This window comes from Megachile rotundata, chromosome 1, assembly GCF_050947335.1.
Source record: "Megachile rotundata isolate GNS110a chromosome 1, iyMegRotu1, whole genome shotgun sequence".
Lineage (NCBI taxonomy): Eukaryota > Metazoa > Arthropoda > Insecta > Hymenoptera > Megachilidae > Megachile > Megachile rotundata.
This window is the reverse complement of record NC_134983.1, coordinates 7,595,588-7,610,293: the sequence shown is the minus strand read 5'-3', so window position 1 is coordinate 7,610,293 and position 14,706 is coordinate 7,595,588. Positions and strand designations below refer to the sequence as shown.

At 33.2% G+C, this 14,706-nt stretch overlaps 1 protein-coding gene across 6 annotated transcripts in view; it reads left to right on the top strand.

Annotated features, from left to right (window-relative positions):
* Positions 1 to 14,706, top strand: part of LOC105661785 (uncharacterized) — a 351,630-nt gene that overhangs the window by 245,509 nt on the left and 91,415 nt on the right. Inside the window, exon 4 of one of the 6 annotated variants that reach the window (XR_013039149.1) lies at positions 11,655 to 11,971. The exons of 3 other annotated variants lie outside the window; for them this stretch is intronic. The gene's annotated coding sequence lies outside the window, so the exon portion shown is untranslated. Of the gene's footprint in view, positions 1 to 2,678; positions 3,116 to 11,654; positions 11,972 to 14,706 lie in introns of those variants that run through there. 2 more of the 6 variants (XR_001095027.2, XR_013039153.1) reach the window with 2 other exon arrangements.

Sequence of the window (14,706 nt, the reverse complement as noted above, 5' to 3'; positions counted from 1 at the left end):
CTCTCGACCATTGCCATAATCGAATGGAAACTAATGAAGCCGAGTGTTATGCAGCCATAAATTATTTCTTTCTTTCTCCTGTTTTCCTTTTTGCACAATTCGTATGTCTATCGGGCATAATCACGCCCCGAGATCGATGTGCTACGAAATTGAAGCTGCCTTTACATTTTATTATTATAATTTTATGAATTTCGATAGACCTTCTGTTGCTGGGGAGTTTTATGGAACGCATAAATTTTACGATATATGACGGTGTACGAGCCGATACGATCTTGTTACGTCGTTCCTATTTCTAGTTGCTACATTCTCACGCTTACGTAAATATTCAACGTGAAATTAATTAACGGGGAGAAAATTTATGATCGACGATGGAATCGTTTTGTTTTATGAGCCATCTCTCGAATTTATTCGCCTCCATTATAGAAAAATTAAGATTTCTCGTCGGACGCACCAACTTTTCGAGACTGGGATTGCTGAAATCATGCTCGTTTTAATTAACTGAGAAATAATGATCAACATTTGGTGATTTATTGCTACTTTGGTCTAATTGGACGTTCGAACATTTTATAGCTACTGTGTTTCGTAAATTACGCATACTTCTAGCTTTTACGCTTTTTAAATCACGCTTTTGTGTCTTTTAGATTACGCATACTTCTAGGTTTTATGTTTTATAAATTACGCATACTTTTACTCTTTATCCTTTTTTTTTATTACGCAGACTTGTAGGTTTTATGTTCTTTTTAATTACTCGTATTTTTAGATTTTATGTTTTTTAAATTACGTATACTTTTAGATTTTATTCTTTTTAATTATGTATACTTTTACGTTTTATATTTTTTAAATTATATATACTTTCACGTTTTATATTTTTTAAATTATATATACTTTTACGTTTTATAGTTTTAAAATTACATATACTTTTACGTTTTATATTTTGCAATTAATATATATTTTTACATTTAATGTTTTTAAATTACGCGTAATTTACATTTGCTTTTTTCTGTATTTCAAATGGAATTATGATTGACAAGCAGTGTAGTCTTTTTATATACCCTTGTACACTTGATAAGGGCTTATTATATATTGCATAGAGGATCAGTCAAATTTGTACATTATATATGAGATTTATACGTAAATCTATATTATTATTATTTTTGCTTAAAGAAAATATTGGAACAGTTTGACCATAACAACAGAAAATATCATAGCAGTATGTACAGTAACATTAGTGGAATAGTATAGCAATATAGCGAAATATACAGGGTGTCTCGAAACTAGTGTCATCCCTGAAAGGGGTGGTAGAGCACGTGATTCTGAATAAGATTTCCCTTTGCAAAAATGAGGTTTGAAGCTTCGTTTTTGAATTATTGAGGAAAAACACGGACCAATCAGAGCGCGAGGATTACGCGCGCTCAGCCATTAGACTCGAAGGTGTCGCTCTCACGTCGGGGCGTGCATAATCCTCGCGCTCCGATTGGTCCGTGTTTTTCCTTACCTATCGGCCATTTCAGGGGCCTACACTAGTTGTGAGACACCCTGTATATACTGAAATAGTGCAATAAAAGTATAATAGTACATCAGAATAGTAGTATAATAGTATATCAGTATAGTAACACAGTAGAATAGTAGTATCGTAAAAGAGTAAAATAGTAATATAGTAAAAAAATGAAATCGTAAAATGATGAAGTAATGAATTATTAGAATAATAAAATAGCACAGTAACATTTCTAAAATAATACTATAATATTAGTATACCACTATTTTATTATTCTAACAGTGTACTTATTAATTTTATTTCATTTATTAGTTTTATTATCCTAATATAGTAATTACTCAACAATGTAACAACGAATGGTGCATTAATACAAATATCACACTTAATAACAACACAAAACCACTCACCTTTTTTATTACTTGAATTAATTTTACACAAATTGAACTCCATTCACAGCTAGAAATGTAAAATATTTCTAAAGCTATTTAATAATTCCAATATACTGATAACACCTAAACGAAAAGTCTTAATACAAAATTTGTTCCCAATGGAATAATATTTCACGCAATAATGAATTTCCCTAAATAACATCAGTTAATTTCCAATCGTGCGACCATATTCACAAATTCACATTTAATGTTCTAATGGAAAACGAAAATTGTAAAAGCACATAATACTTGTACATATGGTCGAAGCGAAATATTCTTAATGGTGCAGCGGCAATAAACCAACCTTCAAACCTTTTAATTAAAAACTTCATAATTAAAATACTCCATTTGTATCAACTTTTCTGTACAAAATATAGAAAATTATTTTTAAAATTTTGCTTTGATTCGAAGGTAAAAAAAGAACACATCTTACACATTAATTAAACAACAGTAACTTAATTGATTTTTTCTTTCTGTTCTTGGTGAATCTTTTCAATTCACACAGAATATTAAACGTTATGAACTATGATAAAACACATAATGTGTTGATTTACTCAGATATGGAAAAAATATGTTGTAACGTTTTGTAGACGAGAAAAAATAACATCATCCTCGAGCCTGCTGTCATCATTGTCTGTGGAAATATCTTCATCGCTAGTCAACGCTCATTTAAGAGCTTCATAAAAAGGCTGTTTATTAGGTGGGACGCAGTTGGTGGCTAACTGCATTACGTCGTTATATTTTCCCTTTTTCAGTGGCAATGGAGCAGTGTACACTGGATCCTGGGGTTCAGCTTATAGACTGTACAGTCGAGAGCAAATCTGGTTTACCTAGGCAAAATATGACGAAATATGGAAAAAGAGGGAACCGACTATTCGGACAGTAATAAAACGTTTATTTACTATCACGTTCGCAATGAAAAGTGCACCGAATGATGTCGAATTTTTTCTCACGTGTATTACACGTCGTAAGTAAAAATCTGTGGAAAATGGAGCTGCAATACTCTTGCTGTAATTACAATTTCAATGATGAACTCATAAAATTAATAAATGAACATTCACCGAAGCAAATTATTATTGCTTAATAGTTGCTGACTCAGCCATAAATTCGATTTCTACTTAACCGCAGCCAGACATCTGCAATAGGGATATTTTATTTTTACAGTTTAATATCGTGTACTCGAGTACCTCGGTTATTACGCGCGTTGCAAATGGCGATGTTTTAATAACTATGAATACTCGTTGTATTTCGCGATTATAAATGAAAAATGGTATCCTATACCGCGCTACAACTGTGAAGAAATTTGTAGCAAGTTCTATTATTTATCACCTTTATAAAGCTAAAAGCATTTAAAAAATTGTGATCATTCAAATAATATAAAAATTAAAAGCTTCTAAAATTGTTTTAGCAAATGGTAAAAATGTATATCGATTCTGAAAGTAAGACAATCGGTATGATTTTTCAAAATGTAAACCGTGTCAATTTTTATAAACATTGCTTTCAAACGGATTACGAATCTCTAATAATGATTCACCCCTTTGTTATAGCAGCATTCTCGTTCTACGTTGTTTTCCAATTTCTGTAAGTCTTAATAAGTCTATAAATCACGTTCGTAGATAATTTCGTGGAAATTATAGAATAATTCAGGCGAAAGCATTAGCGTGGTTAGAAAGTACCCTGGCTATTGTACTCCGTTTAAGCCGCTCTTTCATATGCATAGCATGTTCCGCGTAGGTGTATATCGTGTAATCAAGAAATTAATGCTAGCACTGTTACACTCCCTTTCTGTGCAACCATTTTGCAAATATTCTGTCTGATACTCGCTCATATAGTTCTATCTATACGTTGAAAAGTCCCTTATATCCTACATAAACAAATCAAATTGGATAAGTTACAAAGCTTGCACCTAATTAACACGGCCATTTAACGGATATTCTAACCAGATTTTCTCTAAATAGAAAACTCTGCTTCAGATAAGATGTTATTCATTTCCTCTTTATTTTGTCCCATTCTTCGGCTACAATTTACAGTGGAGAACAAAAGTATTCGTACACTTGAAATATAGAAATAAAAAGAAAATTTTCTATATTAAGAACGATTATATGTAGCTGTATATTAAACATTACACTTGCAGCAACAAATGACCCAAAATCGATGGCAATAATATCATGTAGTAACTTGAAAAGACTTGAAATTCACGAGACCGTAAGAAATCGCCGGGACAAAAGTATTCGTACACTTAATTATTGCTACAATTATTTTAGCAGGAATTTTATAAATTAATATTTTGTATGATAACCCTTCCGGCGAATCACTTCACATAATATATCGGGCATTGATGAGATACAAAGCTCAAACCTAAATGAGCACACATTTAACCCCTTGTCCTACAATATCGTATCACACTCGTGACGCACAGTTCATATGTGTCATACCAGTCTTCATCTTAATTTAATTTTGGGCTTAATTTTAATTATTGTCTTCAAGGATCGCTAAATACTTTTACCTTCCTTCACATGCCTTCACATTGCAACAATTATTTGTGCTTGACAATTGCCTAGAAAACTATAAGTTAAGAAATTAACGAACATCCAAACTTTTTTCTCTAAATCATGCTGCGTGCAAGAAAATTCATTTCCAACTAATTTTTCCCGTGCAATCACCCTTGTACCACAATTTAAAATCCAATGTACGTGCGTGTGCATAAAACGTGAGTTAGTCTTAATATGTAGAAACACCTAAAAGAGGGTTAACCGTTGTGAAGAAGCGCAAGAAGAGTGAAATGGCTAGGCGTGAAGCGAAAATCGCGGCAAGACACATGAATCTCTAAGCACGGCAAAGCGGGTACGTGAACTGATTGCTCGAGGTGGCGCGTCGTTACGACAGACCGGTGTCTCCATACATCTATCCCCGTCCTCTAAATCGTCGTGTCCCGTTCTTTGTTTAACTCCTTTCTCGCCTCCCCTCGGCGAGCGGAACGAACGTATTAGGTTATGGACCTCGCTTTTCCAGGCGCGCAAGTTATAAATGGCCGTTGCACGCCAAGCTGAAACGTATACACATAGTGCACGGTGGATTCTCCAGCACGCGGAACAGAGATAGAGCGAGAAAGAGTATCGAGGAGGGAGAAGAGGTTAGGCAGAGAGTTAGAGGCGGAAGCGAGATCGCGACATAGCAGCGAGAATTGGAAGCGGGGCTAGTTGACATAGTCGATGGAGGCGCGCGGGCTAGTGGACTCGGATTTATGAGACCGTCATATTTCGCAAGTTGCGAGCCGGTAATTCCTGGCCGTGCGGCGATTTATGGCCGCGGTGTGTCCCGCTTGCGCCATTAATCCTTCCCTTTCGCCCTGAATCGAACTTCCACCTATCCTATAGTCTTCTCCTCTTTCACTCTCTGCTCTCCTCTTTTCCTCGCTCATCTTGTCCCCTTTCGTTTCTTTCTATCCAGCTGCGTTGCCTGTCTTTTTCAGCCGAGCTCAATTTGCCAAAAGTCGTCGACTGGTCTTATTTCTTAATTAATTTACGATTAAACGCCTATTTGCTGTTTGTGGGAACTGCGGCTTCCAGTTCTGAACTGTGCTATTAATTTACCGATATGTTGGGAAATTAATATGAATGAAAATATACGGATAAAGTAATTATAAGGTGATTTAGTCGTATAGGAAGATATACGGTTTCATCTGTGTAGAGGGTTGCATGAATGAAAATGAACACGTAAAGTAATTATACAGGATGGTTCAATCGTATATGGAGACGTATATATGTTCATATGCAGGGTTGTATGAATGGAAATGAGTGGATAAGATAATTATACAGGGTGGTTAAATCATGTACACACATCTCAACTTGTAAACACATTTGTATGTAACATATAGAGTAGACGACATATGTGTACATATGTATAATGTAGACGATACTATTTAAAAGTTCTATTTGTGCAGATTTGTGCAGATGATGAACAAAATGGTCCATGTCAAAATTCCAACTTGTTTGTACTATATCGATTCATTTTCTTATGTTATATAATAGTAACGTTAATCGTTACATAATTGAAGGAAATTTTTATTGATTTGTGTATTGTTATATTTAGCAAAATTATCATATTTAGAAGTCAATATACTAGTAATTTTAATTGATTTGGAAACTGCTCAAGGTTCCTTAAAACACGTATATTTCAACAAATTCTGTAAAGTCTACAATTTCTTTGTCATAACGATGTCAAGTTTATTAGATAATAAAAAAGACGTTTTAACAATTAAAACCTTGACATTACTTTATAAGCTATCCTGGTTTAAATTGGGTTAACCTACGTTATGTTCCACATGATGTTTTAACCTATCAGGGTATTATATCCTACATGACGTTTGAAGCTAAAGTATATTTTGTAGATTTGTGGTTTCTTTTAATCTAAAAAATAATGGAAACCTGATCATTTCTGAGAAAAAATTAAGATAGGCAATTGGACTTAAAATAATATTATTATTAATTTTAAGTTTTTATTGAACGCTTCATGTCATGTATATTTGCAGATTTCATTAAATCAAAGCAGAGTATTTACTTGAAAAATTACTAGTAAAACCTTTTACTTGTTTTTATACATACTGATCAATCTTTTGTATTATGTCAAAACGACTTCATTAATTATTGTTTTACAGCTGTAAGAATTTTTAGCGTTTCATCGTTCACCAATGACTGATTGTTAATAATAGTGTTCACTTTCGTATAGTAATTAATTCAACAGTGCAGTTTCTTCCATATTGGAAAGTAATATAAATCTTGTTAATTAAGATGCTCTTTCGAGATTTTAATTTGAATATTTATGAGACTTTCCATGAAATTAATTGAAGGACGATCATTTTCATGATACCCATTCTACAAAATCTCATAATATTTTTTGTTAAGTATTATTTCATAATTCGCTTTTTTTGATAAAATCGGAAAATACTTACGTTGAAAGAAATAAATTTTTTTATCGTATACAAAAATTTATTATCATCAAATTTAAAAATATTTCTAAGTTTTTTAAACGATATGAAAGAGTATCTTATTTGCCGCATTTTACTCATTTCATCGATGTTTATCATACATACTATGTTTTATATTTCGTAATGGTAATCACACGAGCTTATGGGTTACACAACTCAATTTAATCCAACAGTAATTATTGTTTTAATCAGACAGTAAAATATAGTTCACGATTAAACAGATGAATTTTTAAATTGACAAGATATTTAAAGCACAGCTGTATCTGTTTATAAATATAGACCGCTTCTTATTCGATCATAAAAGAAACATCGTTAGCACGTTAATTGAATATTCTAATTAAAATGACTCGATGTTTGAAGAGTTTCATCGTCAAAATAAATCGAATCTTCCGAACGATCAATCGATCAATCACGATCGATCTAATCGTTGCTATTGACGTTCGGATAACGTGAGAATAATGAATTACCATCGATGTTATCATTTCCCATCCTTTATCGCTTGAAATTGTCACCGAAAATAACATCTCGTTATATCGGGCTTATCTATTCATCGTGACAGCATGACGTGAATAACAGAAACTTACCTCTCACTTTTAATGAAAGGTGATATGCATCGATTTTATTTCGAGAATCTTTATAAAACCGCAAACTTCGATAGTTCGCTAATTATTTATTCCAATACCAGTTATATCGTTATTGAAATACTACCACGTTTATAGAAATCCGCGAATGGTACCTTAATGAAAATCAGTGCAATCAATATAGATTAACGTTACTCTGAATTCTCTGCGATAAGCTCGCCATTTCTGCAAAACTACGAATAATTTTATAGCCGATTCGAATGCTGTCTCATGCTAAATTAATCAATTATCGAGTAAACGCTATTATACTCCGTGACTTGCGAAACTTTCAAACTTCAACGTTTAAACGATCTTACTAAAAATACGAACCTGCTACGTTAAGAGATTTTTTTTCTTTATAATTTTCTTCATTTGTCAATCTCGACGATCGAGAAGCGACATCGATTTTAATTCCAGCGTAGATACTTTGTTTAGAACGACGTTTTATTTGGGAAAACTATTATTGAAATTGTTGGGGTTAGGTTAGGTTAGGTTCATTTGTCAATCTCGACAATCGAGGGGAAAAATTACATCGATTTTAACTCAAGCTTAGATACTTTATTTAGAAAATCGACGTTTTATTTGGGAAAACTATTTTTGAAATTATTGAGATTAGGTTAGGTTAGGTTCATTTGTCAATCTCGACAATCGAGGAGAAAAATGACATCGATTTTAACTCAAGCTTAGATACTTTATTTAGAAAATCGACGTTTTATTTGGGAAAACTATTTTTGAAGTTATTGAGATTTGGTTAGGTTAGGTTCATTTGTCAGTCTCGACAATCGAGGAGGAAAATTACATCGATTTTAACTCAAGCTTAGATACCTTATTTAGAAAATCGACGTTTTATTTGGGAAAACTATTTTTGAAGCTATTGAGATTTGGTTAGGTTAGGTTCATTTATCAGTCTCGACAATCGAGGAGCAAAATTACATCGATTTTAACTCAATCTTAGATACCTTATTTCGAAAGTCGACGTTTTATTTAGGAACACTATTTTTGAAATTATTGAGGTTATCAAAAAATAGCTACTGATTGATTAAAATGTTCAGATGGTTATCGAATGGCTGCCAACGAAATAATTCATTCTGAATATTCGTGTCAACGATCTTCTACAGAAACGGTGTTGTGGACAGTCGTGAGACGATGATGTTGCTAGTTGCTCATCAACAACAGACATTCCATTAGGATTGACGTCTGATAAACATAGGTACAGACGAATTAGCAATTCTAACGGTTATTAAGAGACTGTCAAATCGATGATCGGCTTTCATTTCAACGTCTATCATGCACTTCTCTTTAATATGTATGCATTTGCTCAACGCGAAATATGCGAGGATACATCGTGGTTAAATTATAGAGCTTGCTAAATATATACTGTATCGAGTTTAACGAATTTATTAAGAACATATTAATTTTAAATCGATATGAAAAATTTTCCAAATTTTTTATTTGTTATGAAATTTAATTTGGTTGCTTTGAAAATCACAAAACTGTTGATTCTAAAAATGAAAGTTATTGTCTCTTATATTTCTTTCGCAATTTAATTGTATTAAAAAAATGTGATTTCTCTATAAATTTTTAATTGTAAAATACAAAAAGTAAAGTAAAATTAATCTTTTCTTTTGCTATTTATTATTAATGGATTAATAGTTGTAACTGTGCTATTAAACATAATACTGAAAATTATAGTTTATTCGACAATTAATTTTCCTTTATATTTGAAATAAAATTTATAAGAATAATCTATAATATTCCCAAACTTTCGTTAGAAATCCCTCTCTGTACATTTTTAAAAAGTATGAAAAATTGTAATAATTTAAAAGTATAAGAATAATTAATAATATTTCCAAACTTTCGTTAGAAAACCCTTTCTGTACTTTTCTAACAAATATGACAAATTTTAACAATCTAAAAGTGTAAAGTGTAAATCTTGAAAAGCATAAAAGGCGTAAAAACTCATGAAATATTACTATTGGAACATTAAATTCTTGAATCTAAATTAACATAATTTTCTATGTAACTTGAATAATCATATTAGACAGTCTAAATAAATTATCGAAAGCAATAAAAACTAGTCTCTATACATTATTAGATAAGGAATATGCACATTTGAAAGATTAAACGTATTCATGTCATACTATAGTATAATATTTGCATACGAAATGTGACATTGATAATGATTCAATAATATTATCTTACATCAGCTACCTCTGACTTGTTCAAACACCGATATGATAAATGGCTTGTAAAAGATCGACATTCCCAAAACTTCAATATATCGCAGAAATCAAGGTGTCTATTATATGGTGAATGATATATTTACAAATTTTTAATATTAAAATCATATGAATGTTAAAAGGGAAATATTACAATATTGAATTTGAAAATTTAGTTTTGTAATTTTGCATCTTTGTAATTTGGTAATTTGATGAATTGATCAGTTGATAAATTAATAGATCGATAAATTAAGTGGGTGAGTTGATAAGTTGATAAATTGGTAAGTTTGTAATTTGGTAATTTGGAAATTTAGAAATGTAGAACTTGAGAAATGTAGGAATATAGAAATGTGGAAATATAGAGATCTATAAATCAATTTAGAAATGTAGTGTAATTTAGTAATTTGTTAATTTTGAAATTTAGAAATTTGGAAATATAGAAATTTGGAGATGTGGAAATTTGAATATTTGGAGATTTGGAAATTGAGAAATTTGGGATTTGAGAAATTTGGGATTTGGGAAATTTGGGATATGTCTAATTTAGAATTTGAGAAATTTGGGATTTGGGAAATTTGGGATATGTCTAATTTGGAATTTGAGAAATTTGGGTTTTGAGAAATTTGGGATTTGGGAAATTTGGGATTTGAGAAATTTGGGATTTGGGAAATTTGGGATGTCTAATTTGGAATTTGAGAAATTTGGAATTTGAGAAATTTGGGATTTGGGAAATTTGGGATTTGGGAAACTTGGGATTTGGGAAATTTGTGATTTGGGAAACTTGGGATTTGGGAAATTTGGGATATGTCTAATTTAGAATTTGAGAAATTTGGGATTTGGGAAATTTGGGATATGTCTAATTTGGAATTTGAGAAATTTGGGTTTTGAGAAATTTGGGATTTGGGAAATTTGGGATTTGAGAAATTTGGGATTTGGGAAATTTGGGATGTCTAATTTGGAATTTGAGAAATTTGGAATTTGAGAAATTTGGGATTTGGGAAATTTGGGATATGTCTAATTTGGAATTTGAGAAATTTGGGTTTTGAGAAATTTGGGATTTGGGAAATTTGGGATATGTCTAATTTGGAATTTGAGAAATTTGGAATTTGAGAAATTTGGAATTTGAGAAATTTGGAATTTGAGAAATTTGGAATTTGAGAAATTTGGGATTTGGGAAATTTGGGATTTGGGAAACTTGGGATTTGGGAAATTTGTGATTTGGGAAACTTGGGATTTGGGAAATTTGGGATTTGGGAAATTCGGGATTTGAGAAATTTGGGATTTGGGAAATTTGGGATATGTCTAATTTGGAATTTGAGAAATTTGGAATTTGAGAAATTTGGAATTTGAGAAATTTGGGATTTGGGAAATTTGGGATTTGGGAAACTTGGGATTTGGGAAATTTGGGATTTGAAAAATTTGTGATTTGGAAAATTTGAGATTCGGAAAATTTGGAAAATTTGGAAATATGGGTATTTGAAAGTTTGAAAATTCCAATCATCCAAATTTCAAATGTAAAAAATTTCCTAATCTACAAATTCCAAATTCCTAAACCTTCAAATCCACAAAATCCTAAATTCCCCATCAATATACTGCCAATGAACCAAACATCCCCCAAAATACCTACAATACAATACCCATCTAATTTATCCATCAACATTTTCCTCTATACCAAAACGTCTCCTTAAACATAAACATTTTCCTCCACTTCCAAAAGAACCTAAAACAAAAAATCGTTAAAGTTGAACACAAATACTTTGTACCCTGCAAGTTCGCAATTCTATCAATGTATAAGTAAAGAGCAACCAGAAAGGAACTGTTAGCGTAGTTAGAAAAACGAAATGAGGCGCAATGGCTCGGCGAAATAATTAATCTAAACGATCGGCACGTTGTTGGCGCTTTCCGTAGGAACGAAACGAGCGAAGAGGAGCCAGTTGCACGTCAAGTATGCGCGGAATGAAAACTGTCAGTAGCCTGACACGGCGGACTGGTTGGGGGCGACAGCTCGCTAAATGCACAACCACCCCGGCCTGACTCTAGTCAACGTCTGCATACCATCTACCTGCCACTGCTCTGCTTCTACAGAGCCCGATATTGTTATCCACGGCGTCAAAATTCCCCTTTCTCTCTGACTGAAACGAAAAAAAAACAATATCGTACCTGTAAACTATATGTATACATAAATAAATGAACGAAAAACGAATTTTTCTGGATGCGTGCTATTGACGTACACCGAATAGTTCATTAACCTTGCACAACAGAAAAGTCATTCTGTTTAAAATATCAATAGTAGCTCCGTCATATTAATTTTCTGAACGAAACTGCAGAAACATTTATTTTCTGTTATTAAACCACAATGTTAATTTTCTAATTCAGAATGTTAATTTGTGGAAGATTGCTTTTTACTTTCTGATATTAGTGTTCACAGAAATTAGAGATTCTGTGAATAAGTAAAACCTTTCTGATTTTGCAATTTGTCCATTTTCAAACGGTACCTCAATTTCAAAAAAAAAATTGTAAAATATAAAGTAGCAGACAGGGACTATAAAGTAGTATACAACATATAGAACATGTGCAGGGTGTCTCGTAGGTAGTGTTACTCCCTGAAACGGGTGGTAGAGGACGTCATTCTGAACAAGATTTTCCTTTGCAAAAATGGGGTTTGAAGCTTCGTTTTTGAATTATTAAGGAAAAATACGGACCAATCAGAGCGCGAGGATTATGCATTCGCAGACGTGACAGCGGCAGCTTCGGATAACGCGTAGTAATCCAACGCATAGTAATACAACGCGTAGTAATACAGCGTGTGGATAACCAACGCGTAGTAATCTAGCGCGTGCATATTCAACGCGTAGTAATACAACGCGTAATAACGCAACGCGTGGTAATTCTAAGCGTAGGAATTTAATGCGTGGTAATCTAACGCGTAGTAATCCAGCGTGTGGATATCTAACGCGTAGTAATCCAGCGTGTGGATATTCAACGCGTATTAGTCCAACGCGTAGTAATGCAACGCGTGGTAATCCTGCGCGTAGTAATCCAACGCGTAGTAACACAACGCGTAGTAATACAGCGTGTGGATAACCAACGCGTAGTAATCTAGCGCGTGCATATTCAACGCGTAGTAATACAACGCGTGGTAATTCTAAGCGTAGAAATCTAACGCGTGGTAATCTAACGTGTAGTAATCCAGCGTGTGGATATCTAACGCGTAGTAATCCAGCGTGTGGATATCTAACGCGTAGTAATCCAGCGTGTGGATATTCAACGCGTATTAGTCCAACGCGTAGTAATGCAACGCGTGGTAATCCTGCGCGTAGTAATCCAACGCGTAGTAACACAACGCGTAGTAATACAGCGTGTGGATAACCAACGCGTAGTAATCTAGCGCGTGCATATTCAACGCGTAGTAATACAACGCGTGGTAATTCTAAGCGTAGAAATCTAACGCGTGGTAATCTAACGCGTAGTAATCCAGCGTGTGGATATCTAACGCGTAGTAATCCAGCTTGTGGATATTCAACGCGTATTAGTCCAACGCGTAGTAATGCAACGCGTGGTAATTCTAAGCGTAGAAATCTAACGCGTGGTAATCTAACGCGTATTTAACCAACGCGTAGTAATCCAACGCGTAATAATCTTCTCGCTCTGATTGGTCCGTGTTTTTCCTCAATAATTCAAGAACGAAGCTTCAAACACCATTTCCGCAAAGGGAAATCTTGTTCAGAATGACGTCCTCTACCACCCCTTTCAGGGAGTAACACTAGTTACGGGACACCCTGTATAACATAGAAATGAAATCAGGAGAATAACAAATTTTAAAGAAAATTGCAAACTTACAAAAGAATAAAATGTGTAAATATTGAAGTATAATAGTAATGAAAAATTTAGCTAGCAATATATATTTCTGTGAATTTCATGCATTAAACGATAAGAATTTTATAAGCGCAAACGTTGTTTTCGAAAAATGAATGTGATAAATTTATCGCAATATTCATTCACGTCTTGTACAACTTTTCGCGTGAACACGTTGACGTGGTTGATATTAGTGTAACGTCAAACTTATAATTGGCGTGTCCCGATCGATATTTTAATTTATCTAAGGGGAATGCTCCAGTGATGCTGTCAGTATACTTAACGAGTATGAACAGCTTGCCGAACCGGTGAGTAGAAAATTGAAAACGTGACGCCAGTTATTCAGATGTCACATACCTACATCGTCCAAACTGTCAGGAAGTAATAAGTAAAAACAGGTGAGTTGCCAATTACTTTAATTATTTCTTTTGCGATTAAACGAGTTCGGCGACGTCAAACAGTAGTTTACATCTTGCGCTTCTTGATATAGCTGTGACAGAAGTGCAGGTAAATGAAGAAAGTTACGAACCTTTACTAATTTTTTTTAGAATTCTTCAATAACTTCAATGAACGATGTATTGTAATAATACGTTGCATGCGTAGATATGCAAAGTTTAAACAGATATGTAAATTTTACATGTGGACATGCGAACATCTAATGTTTAATGGTTATATAACGGTATATTAAATACAAAATTCTAAACGCAATTTATTCAATATAATAGGTTGCATAACGGATTTTAACAAGTAGATTTTCCATTGAATTTTTATTGTATTGCAGTTCAATTTGTATTACATTGTACCTTCAATATTTTTATCAACATTCACTGAAAAATATAATTTACAGCATGGTGATAATTTATGGGTTCCTTTTCTGTAAAATGACTCCTCCTCAGTTGGAAAATCTGAGCAATGTCACCAAAAAATTTTCGAACATTGTACTATTATCATAACATTATAGTAATTAATAGTATTAAAGGAACATTTCTTTTGAGCGGCGCTGTATAAACGCCGTCCGTAACGTAAGGGTTAATGCTCGAGTCTCGCGGACAATCGTAATACTTTCACCGTCTTTGGTCGTAGTAAAAAGGTAAAGAAGAAGTTC